The sequence below is a fragment of the Dama dama genome, chromosome 24, assembly GCF_033118175.1.
Source record: "Dama dama isolate Ldn47 chromosome 24, ASM3311817v1, whole genome shotgun sequence".
In the NCBI taxonomy this organism is placed as follows: Eukaryota; Metazoa; Chordata; class Mammalia; order Artiodactyla; family Cervidae; genus Dama; species Dama dama.
Genome location: NC_083704.1, coordinates 46,027,651 through 46,052,300, shown reverse-complemented (window position 1 = coordinate 46,052,300; position 24,650 = coordinate 46,027,651). Strand labels below are relative to the sequence as shown.

At 44.6% G+C, this 24,650-nt stretch overlaps 1 protein-coding gene across 20 annotated transcripts in view; it reads right to left on the bottom strand.

The window, feature by feature from the left end:
• Positions 1–24,650, bottom strand: part of FHIT (fragile histidine triad diadenosine triphosphatase) — a 1,512,191-nt gene that overhangs the window by 39,263 nt on the left and 1,448,278 nt on the right. The gene's annotated exons all lie outside the window — the stretch shown is intronic.

Here is a 24,650-nt window from a genome sequence, read left to right as displayed (position 1 = left end):
AAATTCTTGTCCACATGCACAAGAATCTTCCAAGTAGCTCTGATTAAAATAGTGAAAGCCTGGACATGACCACTGCTATTCGGAAAGTATGTGAGTAAAATGCGATATATTCCTATGATGGAATACTGCTCACTGATCAAAATCACTGCTTGATAGAGACACCTAGCCCACAGGGACTAAGCTTAATAACATACTATTAAGGAACAAAGAGAATTCCCCAAAGATAAGATGCAGCATTTTTATAAACTTAAACATATGTATATTTAGTTGTTCTTTAGGAATGCAGAGAGATGCCTAAAATGACGTAATAAGAAGTGAAGGGGTGGGGACCATAGGATTCAGGGTGATGGCCAGATTAGTGTAGGAGAGCAAGTATGGGGTATAGATCTATCACATGGTGAGATGAAGGATGTGCTAGACATTTACAATGGGATGTTGTTCAGTCATAAACAGAGAACAAAATAATGCCATTTTCAGCAATGTGGATGGACCTAGAAATCGTTGTACTAAATGAAGACAAAGACATATATGATGTTGCTTATATGTGGAACCTAAAAAAATGGTACAAATTATTTACAAAATAGAAATCGATTCACAGATGTAGAAAACAAGCTTATGGTTACCAGGGAGTAATGGGAGAGGGGAGGGATACATTGGGAAATTGGAATTGACGTACACACACTACTATATATAAAATAAATAGCTAATAAGAAACTAGTGCACAGCATAGCGAACTCTTACTAAGCGTTCTACAATGCCCTATATGGGAACAGAATCTAAAACAGAGTGGATATATGTGTAAGTGATTCACTTTGCTATACACCTGAAACTCACATAACACTGTAATTCAAGAATACCCCAACTGAAAAAAAAAATGTATGCCTCAAATACTGTGCTGCATTTTACTGCATCACAGGCCAGAAGCAACCAAAATGTCCACAGGCAGATGGATGGGTAAAGAAGATACGGTACATAGATACACAATGGAATATGACTCAGCTATAAAAAGGAATGAAATAATGCCTTTGCCAGCAACATGCATAGACCTGGCGATGATCATCCTAATTGAGGGAAGTCAGATAGAGAAAGACAAATAGCCTAGGATATCACTTAGGGGTTGGATAGAAAAATCAGTATCAATGAACTCATCTACAAAACAGAAACAGACTCACAGGCTTAGAAAGGTAACTCTGGTCACCAAAGGGGAAGGGTGGGGCGGAGGAAGGGATAAGTTAGGAGGTCAGGTTTACATATTCACAGTAATACATGTACAAGAGATAATCCACAAGGACCTACTGGATAGCACAGGGCACTCGACTCAGCAGTCTGTAATAACCTATGTGGGGAAAGAGTCTGACATGTATCTGTATCACTGAACCAGGTTGCTGAACACCCTAAACACACTCCCCTGGGTAAATCAACTATAGTCAAGTATAAGATAAAAATTAAAAATAAAAGGTCAGCCAACGATATTCGCCTCAGACCTGGGTGACCTGGGCTGACTGCACATCCCTGGAGCCTGAGCAGCCTTGGGTGCTAATGAAGGACTGAGGGAGCTGGGGAGGATGCGCCAGAAAAGGAGCCCCCCAGCCCTTGGACCTGGAGTGATTGGTCCCCTGCGGATGGGACCCCGATCTCCAAGTCCAGGCGGGCCCTCCTAGAGCTCACCCAAGCCTAGGGCAGCCAAACAACAGTGGGCCTGCTGGGCAGGAAGAGCTTTGACATGGCCCCTGGTTTCCGAGCCTCCTGGGGGTGGGGTTCCCACCAGCAGTCTCCTTCCAGAGTCACCCCACCTAAGCACCACAGCACCCGCAGCAGTGCAGTTTTGGGGGGACTTGGGATTTCTCTGGGGTGCAGGGGAAGGGCAAGAAAGCATTAGATACAAGCCCTGGCACATTCCACTCTCCTCTACAACCCTGCAAGAGGACTTTCTCTGGGCTCCAGTGCCTAAGGAACCCAAGTGGGGTGTGAAGAGGGCTGCCGCCTTGTGGACACTTCCTGTAACAACAACTTGAAAACCGGTGAAAGTCAAAGTGTAAGTAGCTCAGTGTCTGACTCTTTGCGGTCCCATGGATCACAGCCCATAGCCTGCCAGGCTCCTCTGTCCATGCAATTCTCCAGGCAAGAATACTGGAGTGGGTTGCCATGCCCTCTTCCAGGGGATCTTCCTGACCCAGGAATTGAACCCCAGTCTCCTGCATTGCAGGCTAATTCTTTACTAATGAGCCACCAGGTAAGCTCCAGAAATCAAAAAGCAATTCAAAAGAGGACTGACCTTCAAGAAGCCAATCTCAAGAGGTCAACTTAACTCATACTGTTCTTTTTTTTCTTTTTTTTTTCCTTTGTTTTTGGAGACACATGAAAAGATGTTTCACATCGCTAAATATTAGAGAACTGCAAATCAAAACTACAAAGAGGTATCAACAAACACCGGTCAGAACGGCCATTCTCAAAAAGACTACAGACAGTAAAAGTGGAAGAGGGTGTGGAAAAAAGGGAACCCTCCTACTCTGTTTTTGGGAATGTAAATTGGTAACAGCTACCACGGAGAACACTAGGGAGCTTTGTTAAAATTTAAAAACTGAGCTACTACAGGATCTGGCGTTCTCACTCCTGGGCCTCTACATGGAGAAACTGTGCTTCTAAAAGACACAGGCATGCCGATGTCCACTGCAGCACTATTTACATTTTTAGCCAAGGCTTGGAAGCAACCAAAATGCCCATCAGCAGATGGATAAAGACGACGTGGTATATATACACACACATATATATACGTATATACACACACACACGTTCCTATTCTTTATCCTGTGGTATATATAACCACATCTTCTTTATCAATTTGCCAGGACAGGGAGGCCTGGTGGGTTGTAGTCCATGGGGTCACAAAGAGTCTGACACAACTGGGAAACTGAACAATAACAACTATATATCTATACACACACACACACATATATATATGGAATGTGACTTGGCCATAAAACACAATGAACTAATGGCTTTGTCAACAACATCAATGGACCCGGAGATGATCATACTAAGTAAAGGAAGTCAGATAGAGAAGGACAAAGAGCCTCGGATATCACTTATGGGTCGAATAGAAAAATCAGTACAAAATGAACTGAGAAACAGACTCACAGATTTAGAAAAGTAACTTCTGGTCACCAAAGGGGAAAGGTATGGTGGAGGGAAGGATAAGGTAGGAGGCTGGGGTTAACATATACACAGAAATATATGTAAAAGAGATAATCCACGAGGACCTACTGCATAACACAGGGAACTCTACTCAACACTCTGTAATATCCTAGATGAGAAAAGAGTCCAAAGATACGATGATACAGGTACATACATGTGTCTGCGTAACTGAACTGGGTTGCTCAACACCCAAAACAAACACCACTCGTAAATCAACTCTACTCCAACATACGTAAAAACTAAATTAAAGAGAAAACAACAGAAAAGAAATGCCAAGAGTGTTCCTCTCAGGCCTGGGTAACCTGGGCTGGTCTTACATCCCTGGAGCCTGAGCAGTCTTGGGGCTCAAGGTTGAACTGGAGTGGGGCAGAGCTGAGGAAGCTGGGGAGGGTGTACCAGCAAAGGGGTCCCCATTGGACCTGGAGCGATTGGTCTCTGAATGGAACCCCAGTCTCCAGATCCAGTCGGGTCCTCCTATGGCTGGAGCACGCCTTGTGCACTTAACAATCTGTAGACCCTCTGGGCTGCACAAGCTTTGAAAAGTGCCCCCAGCTAAGGTGTACAACACCCTCAGCATCACTGTTTCAGCAGGATTGGAGATCTGTCCAGCAGTGTAGGGGAAGGGGAAAAAGTTAATAACCCTGGACCCTGGCATTTTCCATGCTATAATCTCCAAGACTGGGCATGAGTTACTCTAAGGCGCCTGTGGTCATAGGAAACCTCGTGGGGCATGAGGAAGTGCTGCCGCCTTGTGGACATTCCCATAACAACACTTGAAAAACGGTACTCGGGATTAGACCTGATGGAGCTCCCGAAGAACCCCGGAAAGAGGTCTCTAACACTGCACAGGAGACGGTGACAAAACCACATCCAAGAAAAAGAAACGCAAGAAGGCAAAATGGCTGTCTGAGGGGGCCTTACAAATAGCTGAGAAAAGAAGAGAAGCAAAAGGCAAAGGAGAAAGGGAACTGAATGTAGAGTTCCGGAGAAGAGCAAGGAAAGATAAAGTGTTCTTAAGTGAACAATGCAAAGAAATAGAAGAAAATAATAGAATGGGAAAGACTAGAGATCACCTCAAGAAAACTGAAGATACCAAGGGAATATTTCATGCAAAGATGGATACCATAACGGGCAGAAATGGCAGTAACCTAAGAGAAGCAGAAGAGATTAAGAAGTGGCAAGAATACATAGAAGAACTGTACAAAAAAGGACTTAATGACCCAGATAACCATGATGGTGTGGTCACTCACCTAGAGCCAGACATCCTGGAGTCCAAAGTCAAGTGGGCCTTAGGAAGCATCACTATGAACAAAGCTAGGGGAGGTGATGGAATTCCAACTGAGCTATCTCAAATCCTGAAAGATGATGCTGTGAAAGTGCTTCACTCAACATGCCAGGAAATTTGGAAAACTCAGAAGTGGCCAAAGGACTGAAAAGGTCAGTTTTCATTCTAGTCCCAAAGAAAGGCAATGCCAAAGAATGTTCAAACTACCATCCAATTGCACTCATTTCACAGGCTAGCAAGGTAATGCTCAAAATCCTTCAAGTTAGGCTTCAACAGTACTTGAACTGAGAACTTCCAGATGCCCAAGCTGGATTTAGGAAAGGCAGAGGAACCAGAGATCAAATTGTCAACAGCCATTGGATCATATAAAAGGCAAGAGAATTCCAGAAAAACATCTATTTCTGCTTCATTGACTATGCCAAAGCCTTAGACTGTGTGGATCACAACAAATTGGGGAAAATTCTTAAACAGATCAGAATACCAGACCATGTTGTCTTCTGAGAAATCTGTATGCAGGTCAGGAAGAAACAGTTAGAACCAGACATGGAACAAGAGACTGGCTCCAAATTAGGAAAGGAGAACCTCAAGGCTGTATATTGTCACCCTGCTTATTTAACTTCTATGCAGAGTACATCACTGGAAATGCCAGGTTGGATGAAGCTCAAGCTGGAATCAAGATTTCCAGGAGAAATATCAATAATCTCAGATATGCTGATGACACAACCCTTATGGCTGAAAGTGAAGAGGAAATAAATAGCCTCCTGATGAAGGTGATAGAGGAGAGTGAAAAAGCTGCCCTAAAACTTGACATTCAAAAAACTAAGATCATGGCATCTAGTCCCATTACTTCATGGGAAATAGAAGTGGAAACAGTGATAGATTTTATTTTCTTGGGCTCCAAAATCAACTACTGATGGTGACTGCAGCCATGAAATTAAAAGATGCTTGCTACTTGGAAGAAAAGCTATGACAAACCTAGACAGCATATTAAAAAGTAGAGACATCACTTTGCTGAAGGTTTCATGTAGTGAAAGCTACAGTTTTTCCAGTAATCATGTACTGATATGAGAGCTGGACCATAAAGAAGGCTGAGCACCAAAGAATTGATGTTTGTGAATATAGTGCTGGAGAAGACTTTTAAGAGTCCCTTGAACAGAAAGTAGATGAAACCAGTCAATCCTAAAGGAAATCAACCCTGAATATTCATTGGAAGGACTGGTGCTGAAACTGAAGCTCCAATACTTTGTCCACCAGATGAGAAGAGCCGACTCATTGGAAAAGACCCAGATGCTGGGAAAGATTGAGGGCAGGAGGAGAAGGGAGTGACAGAAGATGAGATGGTTGGATGGCATCATAGATTCAATGGACACGAGTCTGAGAAAACCCTGAGAGATAGTGATGGACAGGGAAGCCTGGCGTGCTGCAGTCCATGGGGTTGCAAAGAATCAGACACGACTGAGCAACTGAACAACAATAACAGAGGTCACTTCATATTCACAAAGCGTGCCAGACTGTAAAGAATACCTGACTCCAAGCAATGTCCTGCCCATAGGTGACTGAAATACAATTCAAAACATGGGACACCTTCAAGAAGCCAATCTCAAGAAGTCACTGTAACTCACACTGTTTTTGGTTGTTTTTTTTTTTTTTTTTTTTTTTTTTGAGCCACCTGAAACGACACTCAACATCACTTATTATAGGAGAACTGCAAATGGTAACTGCAACGAGGCAGGACCTCACACCAGTCAGGATGCCCATTCCCCCAAAGACCACAGGGGTAGTTTTGGGGGAACCGACACCTGGACGTTTATGGCTGAGCCTCTCTGCTCTGCACCTGAAACTCTCACAACATTGTTAACTGGTTACAGTCAAGTATAAAGTAGAGTCAAAACAACGAAAAGAAGACTACAGAGAGTAAGTGGGGGAGACGGCGTGGAGAAAAGAGAGACCTCCTGTGCTTTGGGGGGGAGTGTAAATTGGTCACAGTCACCACAGACAATAGGATGGAGGTTCCTTAAACAACTGAAACTAGAGTGACCGCATGATCCAGCCTGCTCACTCCTGGAACTCTACAGGTTGGGGGGCGGGGAACTTACAGTGCAAACCCACATGCACCCCAACATTCCCTGCAGCACTAATTACATTAGCAAAAAAAAAGGAGCACTCTAAGTGTCCACAGAAGGCAGATGGATCAAGAAGCTGTGGTGTGTCTACACAATGGAATATGACTCCACCATAAAACAGAATGAACTAATGCCTTTGTCAGTAACATGGATGGACCCAGAGATGTTCGTACTAAGCGAAGGAAGTCAGAGGAGGACAAAAAACCTCCGGCATCACTTATGGGTCAAATAGAAAAGTCGGTACAGACGAACTCATCTATAAAACAGAAACTGACTCACAGACTAAGAAAAGAAACTTCTGGTTACCAGTTCAAGGTGGGGTGGAGGGAGAGATAAACCAGGAGGTTGGGATTAATATATAACTGTAATATATGTAAAATAGATAATCCACAAGGACCTACTCTATAGCACAGGGAACTGTACTCAGTACTCTGGAATGGCCTATATGGGGAAAGAATCTAAAGAAGAGTAGACAAATGTATAACTGATCCACTTTGCTATAAAGTAGAAACTAACACAGCAGTGTAAGTCAACTACAATAAAATCTTTTTAAAACAAGAAAGAAAAAAAAGTCGGAGCTTTTGTTTCGGGTGATGGGTATGAAGATACTTCTTAGTCTTCAAGCACAGCTACTTAAGTAACTATAGGGGAGCAGGTCATGAATGAAAACAAAGAAAGAGGACCATCCTTGACCAACACTGAGGATTACAACTCTGGATGACAGCAATTCCCCTCACTGTGGAAATCCAGCTTCCACCCTGAGAGCCTCTGTAAGAATTACGACATAGTAGCATTTGCCATGTAAAAGCACTGAAGTTATTAATTGGATTCCAGATGTCTGAAATTGATGTATCCCTTCACCGAGTGCCCCCCTCAGGATCTATTTTGGGTGTAACACTTCACACAGGATGCTGTTCTTAATTAACATGGCTCTGCCTTAAGAGCTTTACGTCTGCGAGAGTCATCCAAACACTCTCCTAGCCATAAATTTGCTCTGATGTCCTATTTCTGAAGCAAAAGTAATACTTGCCGGGATTTTAATAAACATGTCTGCAGTAGTAATATAAATTGCACATGCTTTCTTCATTTCATAATATCTCTTAGTCCCTTTCTCTATGCTGATTGCCACGCCTGGACCGTATTTTAAAAGGTCTGCAGCCGCTCTGTCTCCATTTCTGCTGCCCACCACCCGGGGCAACACATGGTATGCTGACGGCTGTTTAGGGAGGAAGCACAGACACGATGTTGGAAAAGCCATTGAAATATCCGAGCTGTTTCGTTCCTCTCCCTCTTCACTTTTTGATTTTGACGCCAAGTCACTGACACTAGACTGAAGCAGAGTAACTAAGTAATCAGTCCAAGACCTGCGGGTGTTCCTAATTGATTCTCAGACACCAAAATTAAACATTTTTAAAAAGAAGCAACCTGTTTTTGTACCCAAGAGGCAAAACCATGTGCTGACGGACTAGTTCTTTCATTCCGCAAATAGTTACCTTAGCCTTGGGTGGAAAGGCAACTCCTCCACCTATGAAAGGAGTCAAATTCGGACCTTGATTCTTCCGCCAAAAGGCGGCTGAATCATGAGGAACAAACACCGCTCAAACCCCCGCCGGTGGCTGGGGGCAGAGGTGCTCTTGGTCCAGTGCTGGGGCCCCTTCTGTTCTGGGGACGTGGAAACATCAAACGAGGGGAGCCCAGAAGAAGGATGGCGTGGCTGTGTTGTTGTTCTAGTTTTGTTACCGTTGCTGGAACGCTGTTGAGTGCTTGCTGAGTGTACGGACAGGATATCTCATTAAACCCTGTTAGGAGCGCCAACCACACGGTGCTGCCAACGCCCTTTTCAGACGAGGGACTGGGGCTCAGAGACCTACTCCTGCAACCCACGGGTGGTGGGACCGGGGCCGCTCCTTCAGCCAGCATTCCCTGTCTCAGAAAACGGTGCTGAGCATCTGCTGAGCAGTAGGGCTAGGCTGAGGTGTTGCCTCAAAGGACTTTGGCCTGTGGAAGCTGCTTGGATGAGCTTTGGGGTAGGGAGAGGCACACTGCCATTATTTCCATTTTACAGAGAAGGAAAGGAAGGCCCAGAGAGATGAAATGAACTGCTGGGTCTTCTGCAGTCTTGGACTGAAAGTCACTGTGTTTCTCTACTGAAAAGGACCCTCAATTAAAAAATAACAGGGTGGCCTGCCTATAGTTTCTGAACTGCAACACCACAACTGAAGTGTGTATTGGGGTGTCTCTTATGAGGAAACAGAAAGTAAACTCTAGGCCATGGGCCAGGGCTGTTTCAGCTGTCTTTAAACCCTCGACATCTGTGCTCTGGCCCTGAGATACTGGTCCTTGACACGGCTTTCTTGGCATGGTAGGCCCCCCATTTACCATTTCACCCTCCTTTCTCAACCCTTTGCACTCTTTCCACCCTATCTGAGTAGCAGTGGTTCTTTAAACAACCTGTCTCCTCTTTTACCACCAGCCCTTTGCATGTACTATTCTCTCTGCATAGAATACATTTCTCCTCTTCCACCAAGGCTAGAGTAGGTGACTCCTCAGTATGGTTCTGTTTGAAGACACTCATTCAAAGTATCTTCCCCACTAAAATTAAAGGCAAAACCATGCCCATGAGCAACATTGATTTTTCCCTTAATCTTCAAAGCATTACTGCCACGTGGGTCAATCTAATATCTTAGCCAGTGACCTTACCAAACCAGAGCTACACACATCATAATTCACTAAATACTTCTTGCCCAAATGAACCAACTATAACAGATATTTAGAAGGGTGACACAGCTATAACCATCCTCAATCCTCAGAGAAAGGTTCGATTCTGTTCTCTTAAGCCAAATGTTGTAAGAGTAATGCAGGAACAGAGATGCACCCTGTAAAAGAGGATTGAGAACAAGATTTCTTTGTAGCCCTCATCAATCTGAAATGTATCTTTCTTTGTCTGATGGCATTTCTATGGTACATCAACTTAGGAAGAATCTTGAGTAGAGAGCCAAACATTGGGTGTCCCTAGTCTTTGCCCAATGGCAAAGACCCTCAATGGCATCTCCCCTCTTTCAAGAACAACTGGAGAGAAAACAACACAGCAAGTAGAAGGGCAAATGAAAGATATGTTTGTGCCCACTTAGAGGTCAGCACCCCACCCTTATTTGTGATCCGCAAGTAACAGTCATTTCATGTTTTCAGAGTCTGGAAAAATACCAAGGCAGCTGACTCCAGCTGTCTCATGGCTAATCACACTTTGAAGGAGAAGCTTGAGAGAAAATAAAGAACAGGGTGGCACCCAGGCTGTGGTGGGGAGTATGCCTCAGGTGGGCCATGGACATCCAAGGCCCAATCGTCCTGCTGAGCTGACCCTGTCCTGACACCCCCTCATCTTGTGTTGGGAGAAGTGGCATTAGCAGGCCACCCTGCAAAGACCTGGCATGATGCCCACCTGTTTCTACAACATTCCTTCTCCTTGTGGGCACTCTCCTACGTGGATTCCTATTTGTACACGTGCACAGGCTATGTTGCCTTTGCTCACAGCATATTGCATTTTTAATCAGTATATATAATTACTTACCACAAGCTGCCAGGCCAGATTTTCTGAGCATTAGTCTAATTAACTTAAGCTTGATAATTATGTTTCGGATACCATAGCAGTACACATAGAATTTACAGATTATACCACCACTTTGTTTGATTCTAGTAACATGTCTTCTCAGACAGTGGGTTAGTTTTTATATATATATTTTTTTAAATGGCCATCTGATAATTACTTAGGTTTCAGAGTTTGCCCTCAAAAAAATCATTCTGCAATTTAAGATAACTTCTCAAATAATTAACACAGACTGCACTGAAATTATAATTTCTGTGTGTTTTTACACACACACTTTTTTAAACTAATATCAGCACAAGCTGATGAAATATTAAAATACAAAGAATCCTGATGGTCAGATGACAGAACCTTCCATGTTTGGACTGGCCTGTGTTTTGCCTTTTCCATTTATACTTGCTTTTGGGTCGATGAAAAGTAAGAGGGGAAAAAAAAAGAAACAGAAACAGAAAACCTTTAATACTTACTCAGATGGTAAAGAATCCTCCCCCAATGCAAGACACCTGGGTTTGATCCCTGCGTTGGAAAGATTCCCTGGAGAAGAGAATGGCTACCCACTCCAGTATTCTTGCCTGGAGCATCCCATGGACAGAGGAGTCTGGTGGGCTACAGTCCATGGGGTCATGAAGAGTTGGACATGACTGAGTAACTTTCACTTTTCTCACTTTTTTGGGTTGATGAAAAATAGGAGGAAGGAAAAAAAACAAAAAAAAACGAGACAGAAAATCTGCAACACTTGCCGGCAAGAAAGATCAGCTTCTAGTTGAATTATGGAATAATAAATTCTTGGGCTCAAAAATCACTGTGGACGGTGACTACAACCACAAAATTAAAAGATACTTGTTCCTTGGAAGAAAAGCTATGACAAACTTAGACAGTATACTAAAAAGCAGAGACATTACTTTGCCGACAAAAGTCTATATAGTCAAAGCTATGCTTTTTCCAGTAGTCATGTAGTGATGTGAGAGTTGGACCGTAAAGAAGGTTAAGCACTGGATTGATGCTTTTGAACTGTGGTGCTGGAGGAGACTCCTGAGAATCTCATGGACTGCAAAGAGCTCAAGCCAGTTAATCCTAAAGGAAATCAACCCTGAATATTCATTGGAATGACTGATGCTGAAGCTGAAGCTCCAATACTTTGGCCACCTGATGTGAAGAGTGGACTCACTGGAGAAGACCCTGATTCTGGGAAAGACTGAAGGCCGGAGGAGAAGTGTGGGACAGAGGATGAGATGGTGGGATGGCGTCACTGACCCAATGGACATGAGTTTGAATAAGCTCCAGGAGATAGTGAAGGACAGGGAAGCCTGGCGTGCTGCAGCCCATGGGGTCACAGAGAGTTGGATACAACTGAGTGATGAACAACAGCAGCAGCCGTGCCACCGAAATGCCCACACCTGAAGGCTCCTTAGTCAGCGTCTCCTCTGCCTGTGATGGCGGCACACACGGTATCCTTTCTTTCCCACGTTCCTCGTCCATCTTGTGTCTGAGGTCTCCCCACTGTAAAGTTTTCAGTGCATCCACAGCCCCGATGTCTCTCAGATGGAATTCCAAGTGAAAGGCCCCTCTTGGCCGCCAGGCAGTCCAATGGTGCAGGCTGTGGACAGAGCCATGACAACAAGCTCCACGCCTGCCTTCACAGAGGTCATGACCCTGAAAATAATCCACCCCCACAGAAAGTGCGGGAAGTGCTGTGAGGAGGACAGTGTGGGCAACTATGGGGGCACAGAATCACAGAATCAGGGAGAGTAAGCGTGCCTGTGTGGGAGGAGTCAACAAGCTGTGTATCTCTGCGTTATAACAAAGCCCCCGAGATACCAGACTGAGCTCAATGCTGAGTGTCTGCAGTTTGACCTCCCTCCTCCAGGACATTTCAAATTCAGCTTAGAGCACTTTCTCCCCTGTCCTTCTCTTAAGTCAGCTCCTCCTGATCCTCTGGGTTTCAACTTGAAGGTAACCGCATTTTAAAGAGCCTTCCTTGTATCCCCTAACTGGCTACCCACATCCAGTACCATCATGGTATGTTCCCAGCAGAGGGTGGCTATCGGCAGCCTTGGACCCCCGTGTGGACCACAGACCAGCACCGTCTGAGGGCTCGTTAGAAACGCACTGTGACTCCAGCCCAGGTGAGGGTTAAGGACTGTAAAGTTGCCTTGTCCAGCAGCGGCAGCCACCAGCCCCACTTGAACATGGCTAGTCGGAGCTGAGATGTGCTATAAGTATAAAATACACACCAGATCTAGGATGTGAAATAGCACAGTAATCATTTTCATATTGATCATTATTGAAATGATCATATTTGGGGTATTCTTTGTTAAATAAAGCTATTGGCAAAATTAATTCTATATGTTCTTTTTCCTTTGTTGTTGTTTAGTCACTAAGTCATGGCCGACTCTTTGTGGCCCCATGGTCTATAGCCCACCAGGCTATCTGTTCTTTTTTAAAACATGGCTACTCTAGAGTTTAAAACTGCATGTGTGGCTTACCTTGTATCGGCATTGGACAAGGCTGCTTTAAAATGTGAGAAACTCTGGTTTAGGATAAAGGTCGGAAGCCAATGTTCTTGGCAAATGACGGCCTGAGGGTCCAAAGTGGCTCAGGGCCAGTTCTGCTAAACAAACTTTCATCAGAACAGGGTCACACTCACTCATTATGTATTGTCTGTGACTGCCTTCGTGCTCCAAGAGCACAATTAAGTGCCCGCAGAGCCTAAGCTATTGACCAGCTGGCCCTTCACAGGAAGAGCTTGCTGACCCCAAGCCGGAGCATGGGTTCCAGAGGTGGACGCCTGGCCCCAACTCCTGTCTCCTCTGGTACAAGAGGTTGGCAAGGGACTTCCTGTCTGTTTCTCAACTTGTGTATCTGAGAACAGGGAGAAGAGTAGCTATGTGACCAAGGTATTATAAAGATTAAGTCAATTTCTCCATTGTGCCTTGACCTTAGTAGGTTCTCAATAAACATTAGCCCCTAGGGATTCCCCTGCGGCTCTGTGGTAAAGAATCCGCCCACAATGCGGGAGATAGCAGTTTGATCCCTGGGTTGGGAAGATCCCCTCGAGTAGGAAATGGCCCCCCACTCTAGTATTCTTGCCTGGGAAATCCCATGGACAGAGGAGCCTGGAGGACTACAGCCCAAAGACTCGGACACACCTGAAACGACTGAGCTTGATACTTTTGCTAACAATCTCCACAAATCATAAGTAGACAGTTTAGCATTGTTACCTTTTTCCTTATGTGTTGCCCTACCAGAGTACAAACCCCAGGAGAGCAGGGACATTTTCTATGTTGTTCCAGCTATTTAACTGAGCACACAATAGAAATTCAAAAAAATATTTGCTGAGTGAAGGAATGAGGCAGAGAGCTAGTAAGTGGCCAGGATTGAGCCTGGTTCTTTCTGTTTCCCCAAACCCACAACCTCTCCTGCTATATACCACGTGTGGTCTCTGACCAGCAGGAGCATCTGGGAGCTTGTTAAAAATGCAGAATCTTGCGTAGCACCCGGACCCACTGAATCAAACACTGTACTTTAACAAGACCTCCAAGAGATTCATGGGCACGTTTAAGTTTGGGAAGTACTGCTCTGGGCTATAATTCCCAGTTAAGACTCTGCTTATTCACTCAACAAGTAATTAATGTAACATCAGTCTTTCCCCCAAGCACTCTGTTCGACCCCCTAATACAAGAGCCAATTATTTCTATTCTCCCCAGTAAGGGCCTGGGGGTGTTGAGGTTCTGCAGTAAACATCACTGTGCAGTGTCAGAAAGGGCCCTTCTCTTGCCAGGTTCAAACTGCTGCAACGCAGGAATGACTTCTCTGCCTGGAAACCTGCTTCACATTCTATGCCAGCTTCTAGTGGCCTGGCCACGGGCCTGGAGGATGCAGGGGGTCAAAAATCTACTCCTAAATAATTTTCCTCTGGGCGCCTACCTCTTTTACACAAAAGTGGCTCTGCACCACCAAAACCACACATCCATTCCTCCAAGGAATAGCGCAGGCACCTTCCTTTCTGATTCTACAGATGAAAGCAAGTCATCTACTCATCCTACAAACCAGCTAAAATTCTCTCCCCAAGGAATCTTGTCTTACTTTCTGCCTGGCTCCGAGGTCCTATGTTCTTTGCCTAACTATCTTTTTGGAGATGACCCATTGCATGGTACATCAGAGGACCAGGGTGCTTCAGGTTAGCACAGCATCTTCCACTGCATTCCCGTTTGTCACGGCAAGAAGTTTCCAATTGTGGTCATCAGTCGGACACTTTAAATAAGAAAAAGACTGATTAGCATAATTTCTAAAAGTCTCAACTCTCAACTCACAGATGGCCTCTGAGAGGATTGATGGTGCATAAAGGAGATTAAGGTAAATCTAATTAGTTGGGGGTGTTTCTGTTTCTGGAGTCAAGTGGTGAGCGATGGAGAAGAAGTAATGGATGGACAGATGGATCTAATGAAGCCCTATTAAAATCATTTTGATTCTCTCTTGCAGTGATGGAGCATATTATCCCATTAATGGTCCACTGAGCTAACACAAAGTTTGGCGCAGTGATCTCGAAAATGAATCTGAATTGCCTGTCCAGCTCTTTACATGTGTCCATGGGATTTAAATGAGCCTGAAAGCTCCGTGTGCCTTTCGTGGAGGCCCCTCTATAGCAAGGGGCCACAAGCCCCATTAGGGAGCACCTTCCTCCTGGCTAGCTTCTGAAGGCACTCAAGCAGAGGCCCCCTAGCTTTTCTGTTTCCACTGCTCCACAACCTGACTTTCCCAGATCAGTGGTCCCCAACCTTTTTGGAACCAGGGACCTATTTTGTGGAAGACAATTTTTCCAAAGACCGGGTGGTGGAAGATGGTTCTGAGATGATTCAAGAGCATTTACATTTATCATGCACTTTATTTCTAATCTAATGCCACCACTGATCCGACAGGAGGTATTGGTGCCTGGCCCGGATGTTGGGGACCACTGTCCTAGTAAATGTGCTGCGCTGTATGTTCATTCTGATGTGATGAGGTGTGGATCGCTATTGTACTTTTCATGGGCTGGTGTGATGGCTACACATTATCACTACTGCCTGCTGATTAGGGATGTAAGGGCAGGTTCTGAGGAAGAAAAGTGGCAAGATAGTGCCCTTCTCTTGAGAGTCTCATGGCTCAGTCACGAACATGTGAGATAAACAATAACATAGGACATTTCACAGCTGGTGCAAGACGATAGCCAGGTTGGCTCCAAGGCTTAAAGAACAGAGTGGAAACAGTGGTGGTCTATGGTGGGGGGAACCATGGAAAGAGGTGGGCTCCCCCATTTCTCCCTGAGATGACCGCCTACATGTCTCCGTTCTTCTACTGTTGAGCCTCCAATGTTCAGTGTCATTTAAAAGGGTAAATTATATCACATGACTCTCCCCAATAATAAATCGGAGCTGACATTTATTGAACACTGACTGTTCACTCAGCACTGATCTAAACATACTTCCCACATCATTTCAATTAGTCTTCACGGCAGCCCTGTGTGGAAGGTACTAGTAGCATCTCTATTACAGATGCGGAAAGGGAGGTACAAAGAGGTTGCCTGCCCAGTAAGTAGCAGAATTCATAGACACACTCAGGCATCCTGCCTCCAGAACTTAGATTCTCAAGCCCTATAACTCCTACTTTTTGGCCCCCACCCTCCTATCACACATGGATAGGATATACATAAAATCTACATAAATCTACATAAAAACATAAAATCTACACTCCTCTCTGACCTCATGTGCTTCATTTTCTTCCACTCTCACTGTGTTCTAGCCACAACTCCAAGCTAGGTCCTCTTTGGTCCTTTACACCTGTAGGACCATCTGTCTGCCTGGAAAGTTTTCCCACTCCCTCATATGTGACCTGGAAACATCAGATCAGCCTAGACTCTCAGCCCTTGATCTTCCTCTACGCCCTTCCCCACTCCAGCAATCTCAAGGCCATGGCTTTGCATACCATCTCCATGACTCCCAAGTGTGTTTCTAGTCTGGACTCTCCAATGAGTTCCAGTCACATACATTCCACTTGCATGGGTAGTGGGCACCTCGTATTTCTTACGATCAAGAGAGAACATCTGACTTGTAGCTGCCATCCTAGTTCAACCCTTCCAGGAAGCATCACTAACCATTCAGGCGGATTGTGGCTGCTTAGTGACTGAGTCCCGTCTGACTCTTTGCGACCCCATGGACTGTAGCCCACCAGGCTCCTCTGTCCATGGGGTTTCCCAGGCACGAGTACTGGAGTGGGTTGCCATTCCCTTCTCCAGCAGATCTTCCCGACTCAGGGATCGAACCCACGTCTCCTGCATTGGCAGATAGATTCTTTACTGCTGAGCCTCTGGGGAAGCCCCATATTCAGCTGGTTACTCAAGCCCAATACTAGACATTCCTAGTCTCTGAGGGCCCCCATTCAACTCTATCAACAAAACCTACCTCTGTGTTTCAAAACACATTGCAGAATAGCCTGCCTCTCTCCACCTCCACTGCACCGTTATTTCTACCATAACCACTGTGACAACCTCCTAATCGGTCTCCTTTCTTGAGCCTTTATCTGTTCTCAGCCCAGCCAGAGTGACCCCTGTAAGCCTTAGGTCACGTTGTCTCCTTGTCTAACACCCCCCGATTCCAGCCTCATTTGAGGCCTGCAAGAGTCCACGCCACCGCCTGCCTCTGTAACCCCATCGCCTCTGCCCACTCACCAGGGTTCCAGGCCGATGGGTCTTCATGCTATTTCCCAAACATGCCAGGCTCATTCTGAACCTGGGGCTTTTGCAATTGCTACTCTCTCTACTGGAAAACTCTCTGCCCCCGGGTTCTCCAGACTTGCCTCTTGATTGTTACTCTTCAGTTAGGACATTACTTCCTTGGTGAAGCCTCTCCTGACATCTGTTTGAAGGCACACTTTTATCCGACTATGCTGTTTCTTCTCGCTCCCTGAAATGATGGTTGTCTGTCTGTGGGTTCACTCATTTTTGTCTCTCTCTCCCACTAGAGGTATCTCTTGAGGGCCTATGCCTGATCTGGCTTGCCTGACACTGTGTCCATTGCCCCCCGCCCCTCCTTGCCTTTGTGGTGGTGTCTGCTTGGTCTCCAGGGAGCCTTCAGTTAGAATACTGAGCTGGTTCACCCCTGTGTCACCATTTACACAAATAAGTCCTCAGTTATATGAGGGAGGCAATGAGAGTGTGTATGCCTTCACCTCAAAAAACAGCATTTTTGTTTTTCAAAACACCAGTTTCTTCTGTATATGGATTAACTGAGATTGCCAAAGATATCTTAATACAGAGCAATAAAAGGCCTAGATCCTCTGCTCTGGACTCACCGAGTCAGCCTTGCTCCCATGCCAAGAAGTCCTCCAGCGCCTCTCCCCACTGGGCCTCCCCAGTTCCTCTCCCTCCATCTCCATTTCAGCCGGACCACAAGTGTACACCAGGGCCTGGGACCCTCAGCTCAGGCAGCAGAAAACGCACACGCTTAGAGCCTTACTGTGTTCCCAGCGCTCGGCAGTGTTCACAGAAACAGGTAAGCAACAGACAAACGATAGGGAAACTCCCAGACCATCGGAGTGCCAGGATGCTGAAAGGCATGGTCACAGACATGCAGGGCCACAGAGTTAGTGCCCGTCTCTCTGGGAAGAAGGATAAAACCGACTTTGTGGAACTACTTCCGGGCGGGCAGCGTACTGTGCTCGTGGCTTTCACCTGCCATGTCACTGAATGTTCTCATCACCCCAGCAAAGTAGGCATTTCTAGTCCGTAATTTTATAGACACTCTTATCTCCTCAAATGAAGACAGGCTGCCCACACTGAAATGCTGTGGTGGGAATTCAGCAAGATGTGCTGCATGTGAAGTCTTCAGTCAGCCTAGGGTTTGACGCGTAAGGGTTCAATGGATGGTGGCTGCTGTCATAATGGCTTCGTCCTTGATATGGATGAAGAAATAGAGGCTCCATGGGTTACGGTGGCCAGTCCAAGCTACAGAATGTGTCACAGTTGGGACTGGACCCAATATGTCTCATTCCTTCTCTAGTTACAGGAAGGGATAAGGAGAGTGTAGTGGCTCCACCCTCCTCTGCTCTCTGCCTTTTCAGCTTTAGCCCCAGGAGTCCCAGAGCTTTCTCAGGATGGCCATAAATTCTGCTCTAAGTGCTACACAGAAGGTTAGAAAATAGATTATACATCCATTATATTGTACACACTAGACTTCTATGATACCTAATATATAATATATTTAAGTAGAATATATATTTATGAGTATATATAATTAGAACTCAAAGATGTGGCTCAGCAGTAAAGAAGCTGCCCGCAGTGTAGGAGCCCCAGGAGACACATGTTTGATCCCAGGGTCAGGAAGATCCCCTGAAGGAGGAACTGGCAATCCACTCCAATATTCTTGCCTGGAGAATCCCATGAACAGAGGAGTCTGGAGGACTACAGTCCATACGGTCACAAAGAATTGGATTTGACTAAAGCAACTTAGCAGCAGCAGCAGCATAAACAGAGCTCAAAGATAATTCTTTGCATAACAGACTAGAATATGGATCCTTCCCTTAAAAATAAGTCCTTCCTACACTGAGTGCATGTGCCGATGTTAGTTAAGCCAGTTTCCTCTTCCCAGGTAAAGACCCTTAGAATCTGAAAGGCACTAGTGGGCTGTGTTCCATGAATATGGCCTGACCTGGAATGATTTGTAAGATCACTAGTGAAATGGATCCCAAACATGCAGCCAAAGGTCTTCAAAATGTCCAGACATCCTTGGAAAATGAAAGCATTGCTGGGCATATGACTAACAAGCCTGAAAGGCCATTGCATTTGCCAGACAGATGAAGCAGTTTGCAAAGGGAAGTGCAGGTGCATTTGCTAGCTGACTGTGTCCCTTGGCCTGCCTAGTGGTGCTACTTGGTTCATAAGCCAGGGATTAAGTCAATTTTCATTTCGGCATTTTATTTCACCTTTAAGCAACCCCTAAGGTTTCCAGAAGAATTCTGTTTGACCTTTAGCTAAAGTTCAACCTCTACCAAGTTACCGAGTTTGGATGGTCCCTGAGTGATCACTTAAGACAGGTTTCACTATAATTCAATGAAAAGATAATCCCTGGCCTAAGAGTTCACAAAGGAAGGGCTCCTGGTAGGCTCAGGGATGGCAAAAGTTACGAGTTTATCCCTGCTAATGAATTTGAGTGGTATTTTCATTGTGTAACATCGATCACTGAAGTCAGCCTGGGTACATCTGCTAGACATTGAACCCAGGGTGTTTCTTTACCCTCACCTGGTCCCAAAGGAGGGTTCTCTCAGGGAGGCAAGTACTCTTGGCCCTAGAATAAAGATGGGCCCACTGGACATGATGCCTTTGGAAGTTGTCATTAACTCCCAAAGTTACCGTGGGAATGTTAAACCCATCACTGGACTTGGACCTTGATGCCCAAACTAAGTAGGGTGTCTTTGCTGCAAGCGGACATACTTTAGACCTGCATTTCTCTAACACCTAGTTCTCAAAATCTCTCAGCCACACTCAGGAGATGTGGAGGAGGGTGGTGGAGTGAGAAGCAGGCTCTTCTGATTTAAAGTGGACAGTGGAACTCTCAAGGTGTTTCCTTCTCATCTGTCCTGACTTATTCTGTCTACTAGATCTGCCTGATTCTTTAGGAAGTATGTAAAAGTTTCTCATGTCCTATCACTCAGGAATCACAACAGGATATCTGCTCACAGACATAGAAAAGAAAGGTATGGTTACCAAAGGGCAAAGGGAGTTGGGGAAGGATAAATCACGAGTGTGAGATTATCAGATACAAAATACTACTATATAAAAACATTATACACTGGGACTTCTCTAGTGGTCCGCTGGTTAAGAAGCCCCCTTACAGTTCAAGGGACATGGGTTTGATCCCTAGCCTAGGAACTAAGATTCCACATACCGTGGGGCAGCTAAGCCCATGTGCTGCAGCTACTAAAGCCCACAGGCCTAGAGCCTGTGCTCTGCAACAAGAGAAGCCACCACAATGAGAAGCCCTTGCACCACAACTAGAGAAAGCCCGCGCAAAGCAACAAAGGGCAAAGCCCCGACCTGAAAAACAAGCAGACCACTGCATATAACAAGGTCCCACTGTATAGTTTCCTACAGGGAACTAAATGAAAGATCCTAAAATAAACCACAGTGGAAAATACTATGAAAAGAATGTATACATTTATAACCGAATCACTTTGCTTTGTATACCAGAAATGAATGGAACATCCTAAATCAACTATCCTTCAATAGAAAATTGAAAAAATAAAGAACAGGGTGTCTGTACCTGCCACAGTGCCCCCTCCTGCCCCCAGCATCTCCAGGCACAGAAGGATGCTCCTTTTAGAGGAAAGGTTCCTAGCTTTCTGCAGAGAGTTCAATGCCATGATGTGTCACATTCAGCTTCCTGCATTCTTTTTCTTCCTGATTGGGATACCTCAGGCTATTAGGTTTATTAACTGCATGATAATTTTTTTTTGGGGGGGTGAGTATACAAAGAGATAAATGTCTCACAAATAGACTCAAAGCTTGAAGGCAGGAGACATGCGGGGATTTACAAAGTGTTTATCTTCCTGGCACTTTTTTTTTTTTTTTAACCTGGGAAAAAGTAATCACTGCTACCATCCTCTGAAAACAGAGATGCTTGTTTCCTGGGAGGGCCTGCAAATGAGCCAAGAAATTCCTGAAATTTCAACACACCTGCTGGAGTCCTGGGCTGAGCGAGCTGCCCCTGTGGATGCACTTGAACTGCCAGTAAAGAGTCACCCCGAGGCCTCCTCCATCCTCATGAGAGTTGCCACAGCAGAGCCTGAGGTATCTGAGAGTGAGTGTGGGGGCTTACTCAGAGCTGCTGCCTCTTTGATGGCCACCCGGCTCTGGTGTGATCCTAATCCTGGACACCCTTCCCCTCCTGTTTCCACACGTCCATTCTCTACTTCGATCATTCACAGCATATTGAGTTTGGTGTTTCTCTGTCATTCACGTAGCTCTAATGCTTGATGGTCCCCCATTTTGTACCAGGAAAAAAAAAAAAAAAAAAAGCACATTCTTCAGATCAAACCACAGGATCCAGGAGAAATTTAATAACACCATTTTATTGTTCACTGTATTTCCTTTTGCAGTCGCCTTCTACTATGGCATGTTACATTGCTTTTCTGTTACAAGAATGACAGAATCTTTCCTTTTTCAATCAAATGAAAAGGCAGGTAAAGGAAGTTGATTTGAAAAAACATAAATAGTAGTAGAAGCAGTTCCTAACTGTTGCAGAAACTGTGCTAAATGATTGATTTTGGGGAAATAAGGAGTTACTTGGAATTCCATCAGGCTCTTCCACACCGATGCTGTAAAGAACAATATTGCATAGGAACCTGGAATGTTCGGCCCATGAATCAAGGTAAATTGGAAGTGGTCAAACAGGAGATGGCAAGAGTGAACAGTGACATTTTAGGAATCAGTGAACTAAAATGGATGGGAAAGGGCAAATTTAATTCAGATGACCATTGTATCTACTACTGTGGGCAAGAATCCCTTAGAAGAAATGGAGTAGCCCTCATAGTCAACAAAAGAGTCTGAAAGGCAGTACTCGGGTGCAACCCCAAAATAGACTGAATGATCTCAGTTAATTTTCAAGGCAAACCATTCAATATCATAGTAATCCAAGTCTACACCCCAAACACTAATGCTGAAGCAGTTGAAGTTGAAAGGTTCTATGAAGATCTACAAGACCTTCCAGAACCAATACCACAAAAAGATATCCTTTTCATCATGGGGGACTGGAAAGCAAAAATAGGAAATCAAGAGATACCTGGAGTAATAGACCAAGCTTGGCCTTGGAGTACAAAATGAGGCAGGAAAAAGCCTAACAGAGTTCTGCCAAGAGAACGCACTGGTCACAGCAACACCCTCTTCTAACAACACAAGGGACGACTCTACACATGGACATCACAACACCAAAATCAGATTGATTATATTCTTTGTAGCCAAAGATGGAGAAGCTCTATACAGTCAGCAAAAACAAGACCAGGAGCTGCCTGTGGCTCAGATCATGAGCTCCTTATTGCAAAATGCAGGCTTAAATTGAAGAAAGTAGGGAAACCACTAAGCCATTCAGGTATGACCTAAATAAAATCCCTTATGATTTTACAGTGAAAGTGACAAATAGATTCAAGGGATTAGATCTGAGAGACAGAGTGTCTGAAGAACTATGGAAGGAGGTTCGTAATGTTGTACAGGAAATGGTCACCAAAACCATCCACAAGAAAAAGAAATGCAAAAAGGCAAAATGGTTGTTTGAGGCGGCCTTACAAATAGCTGAGAAAAGAAGAGAAGTGAAAGGCAAAGGAGAAAAGGAAAGATATATCCATCTGAATGCAGAGTTCCAAAGAATAACAAGGAGACATAAGAAAGCCTTCCTCAGCCATCAATTCAAAGACATAGAAGAAAATAATAGAATGGGAAAGACGAGGAATCTCTTCAAGAAAATTAGAAATACCAAGGGAACATTTCATGCAAATTTGGGCACAATAAAGGACAGAAACAGTATGGACCTAACAGAAGCAGAAGACCACAAGAAAAGGTGGCAACAATACACAGAAAAACTATACAATAAAGGTCATAATGACCCAGATAACCACATAGGTGTGATCACTCACCTAGAGCCAGACATCCTAGAGTGTGAAGTCAAATGGACCCTAGGAAGCATTACTACATGCAAAGCTAGTGGAGGTGATGGAATTCCAGTTGAGCTATTTCATATCCTAAAAGATAATGCTGTTAAAGTGCTACACTCAACATACCAGGTCGGAAAACTCAGAAGTGGCCACAGGACTAGAATCCCAAAGAAAGGCAATAATACCAAAGAATGTTTAAACTACTATTCAACTGTACTTATTTCTCATGCTAGCAAGGTAATGCCAAAATCCTTCAAGCCAGACTTCAACAGTATGTGAACTGAGAACCTTCAGATGTCCAAGATAGATATAAAAAAGGCAGAGGAACCAGAGATCAAATCGCCAACATCCATTGGATCGTAGAAAAAGCAAGGGAAATTAAAAAAAAATAAATCTACTTCTCATTCATTGACTATGCTAAAGCCTTTGACGGTGTGGATCACAACAAATTGGAAAAAAATCTTAAAGAAATGGGAATACCAGACCACCTTACCTGCCTCCTGAGAAATATGTATGCAGGTCAAGAAGCAACAGTTACAATTGGACATGGAACTACAGTTCAGTTCACTTCAGTCGCTCAGTCGTGTCCGACTCTTTACAGCCCCATAGACTGCAGCACGCCAGGCCTCCCTGTCCAGCACCAACTCCCAGAGTTTACCCAAACTCATGTCCATTGAGTCAGCGATGCCATCCAACTATCTCATCCTCTGTTGTCCCCTTCTTTTCCCGCCTTCAATCTTTCCCAGCATCAGGGTCTTTTCAAATGAGTCAGCTCTTCGCAACAGGTGGTCAAAGTATTGGAGTTTCAGCTTCAACATCAGTCCTTTCAATGAACACTCAAGACTGATCTCCTTTATGATGGACTGGTTGGATCTCCTTGCAGTCCAAGGGACTCTCAAGAGTCTTCTCCAACACCACAGTTCAAGAGCATCAATTCTTCCGTGCTCAGCTTTCTTTATAGTCCAACTCTCACATCCATACATGACCACTGGAAAAATCATAGCTTTGACTAGATGGACCTTTGTTGGCAACGTAATGTCTCTGCTTTTTAATATGCTGTCTAGGGTGGTCATAACCTTCCTGTCAAAGAGTAAGTGTCTTTTAATTTCATGGCTGCACTCACCATCTGCAGTGATTTTGGAGCCCACAAAAATAAAGTCAGCCACTGTTTCCACTGTTTCCCCATCTATTTGCCATGAAATGACGGGACCAGATGCCTTGATCTTAGTTTTCTGAATGTTGAGCTTTAAGCCAACTTTCTCACTCTCCTCTTTCACTTTCATCAAGAGGCTCTTTAGTTCTTCTTCACTTTCTGCCATAAGGGTGGTATCATCTGCATATCTGAGGTTATTGATATTTCTCCCAGCAATCTTGATTCCAACTTGTGCTTCATCGAGTCCAACATTTCTCATGATGTGCTCTGCATAGAAGTTAAATAAGCAGGGTGACAATATACAGCCTTGATGTACTCTTTTCCTGATTTGAAAGCAGTCTATTGTTCCATGTCCAGCATTACTTTGCTAGTGTGTGAGATGAGTGCACCTGTGTGGTAGTTTGGGCATTCTTTGGCATTGCCTTTCTTAGAGATTGGAATGAAAACTGATCTTTTCCAGTCCTGTGGGTACTGCTGAGTTTTCCAAATTTGTTGGCCTATTGAGTGCAGCACTTTCATAGCATACTCTTTTAGGATTTGCAATAGCTCAACTGGAATTCCATCACCTCCACTAGCTTTGTTTGTAGTGATCTTCCTACGGCCCACTTGACCTACAGA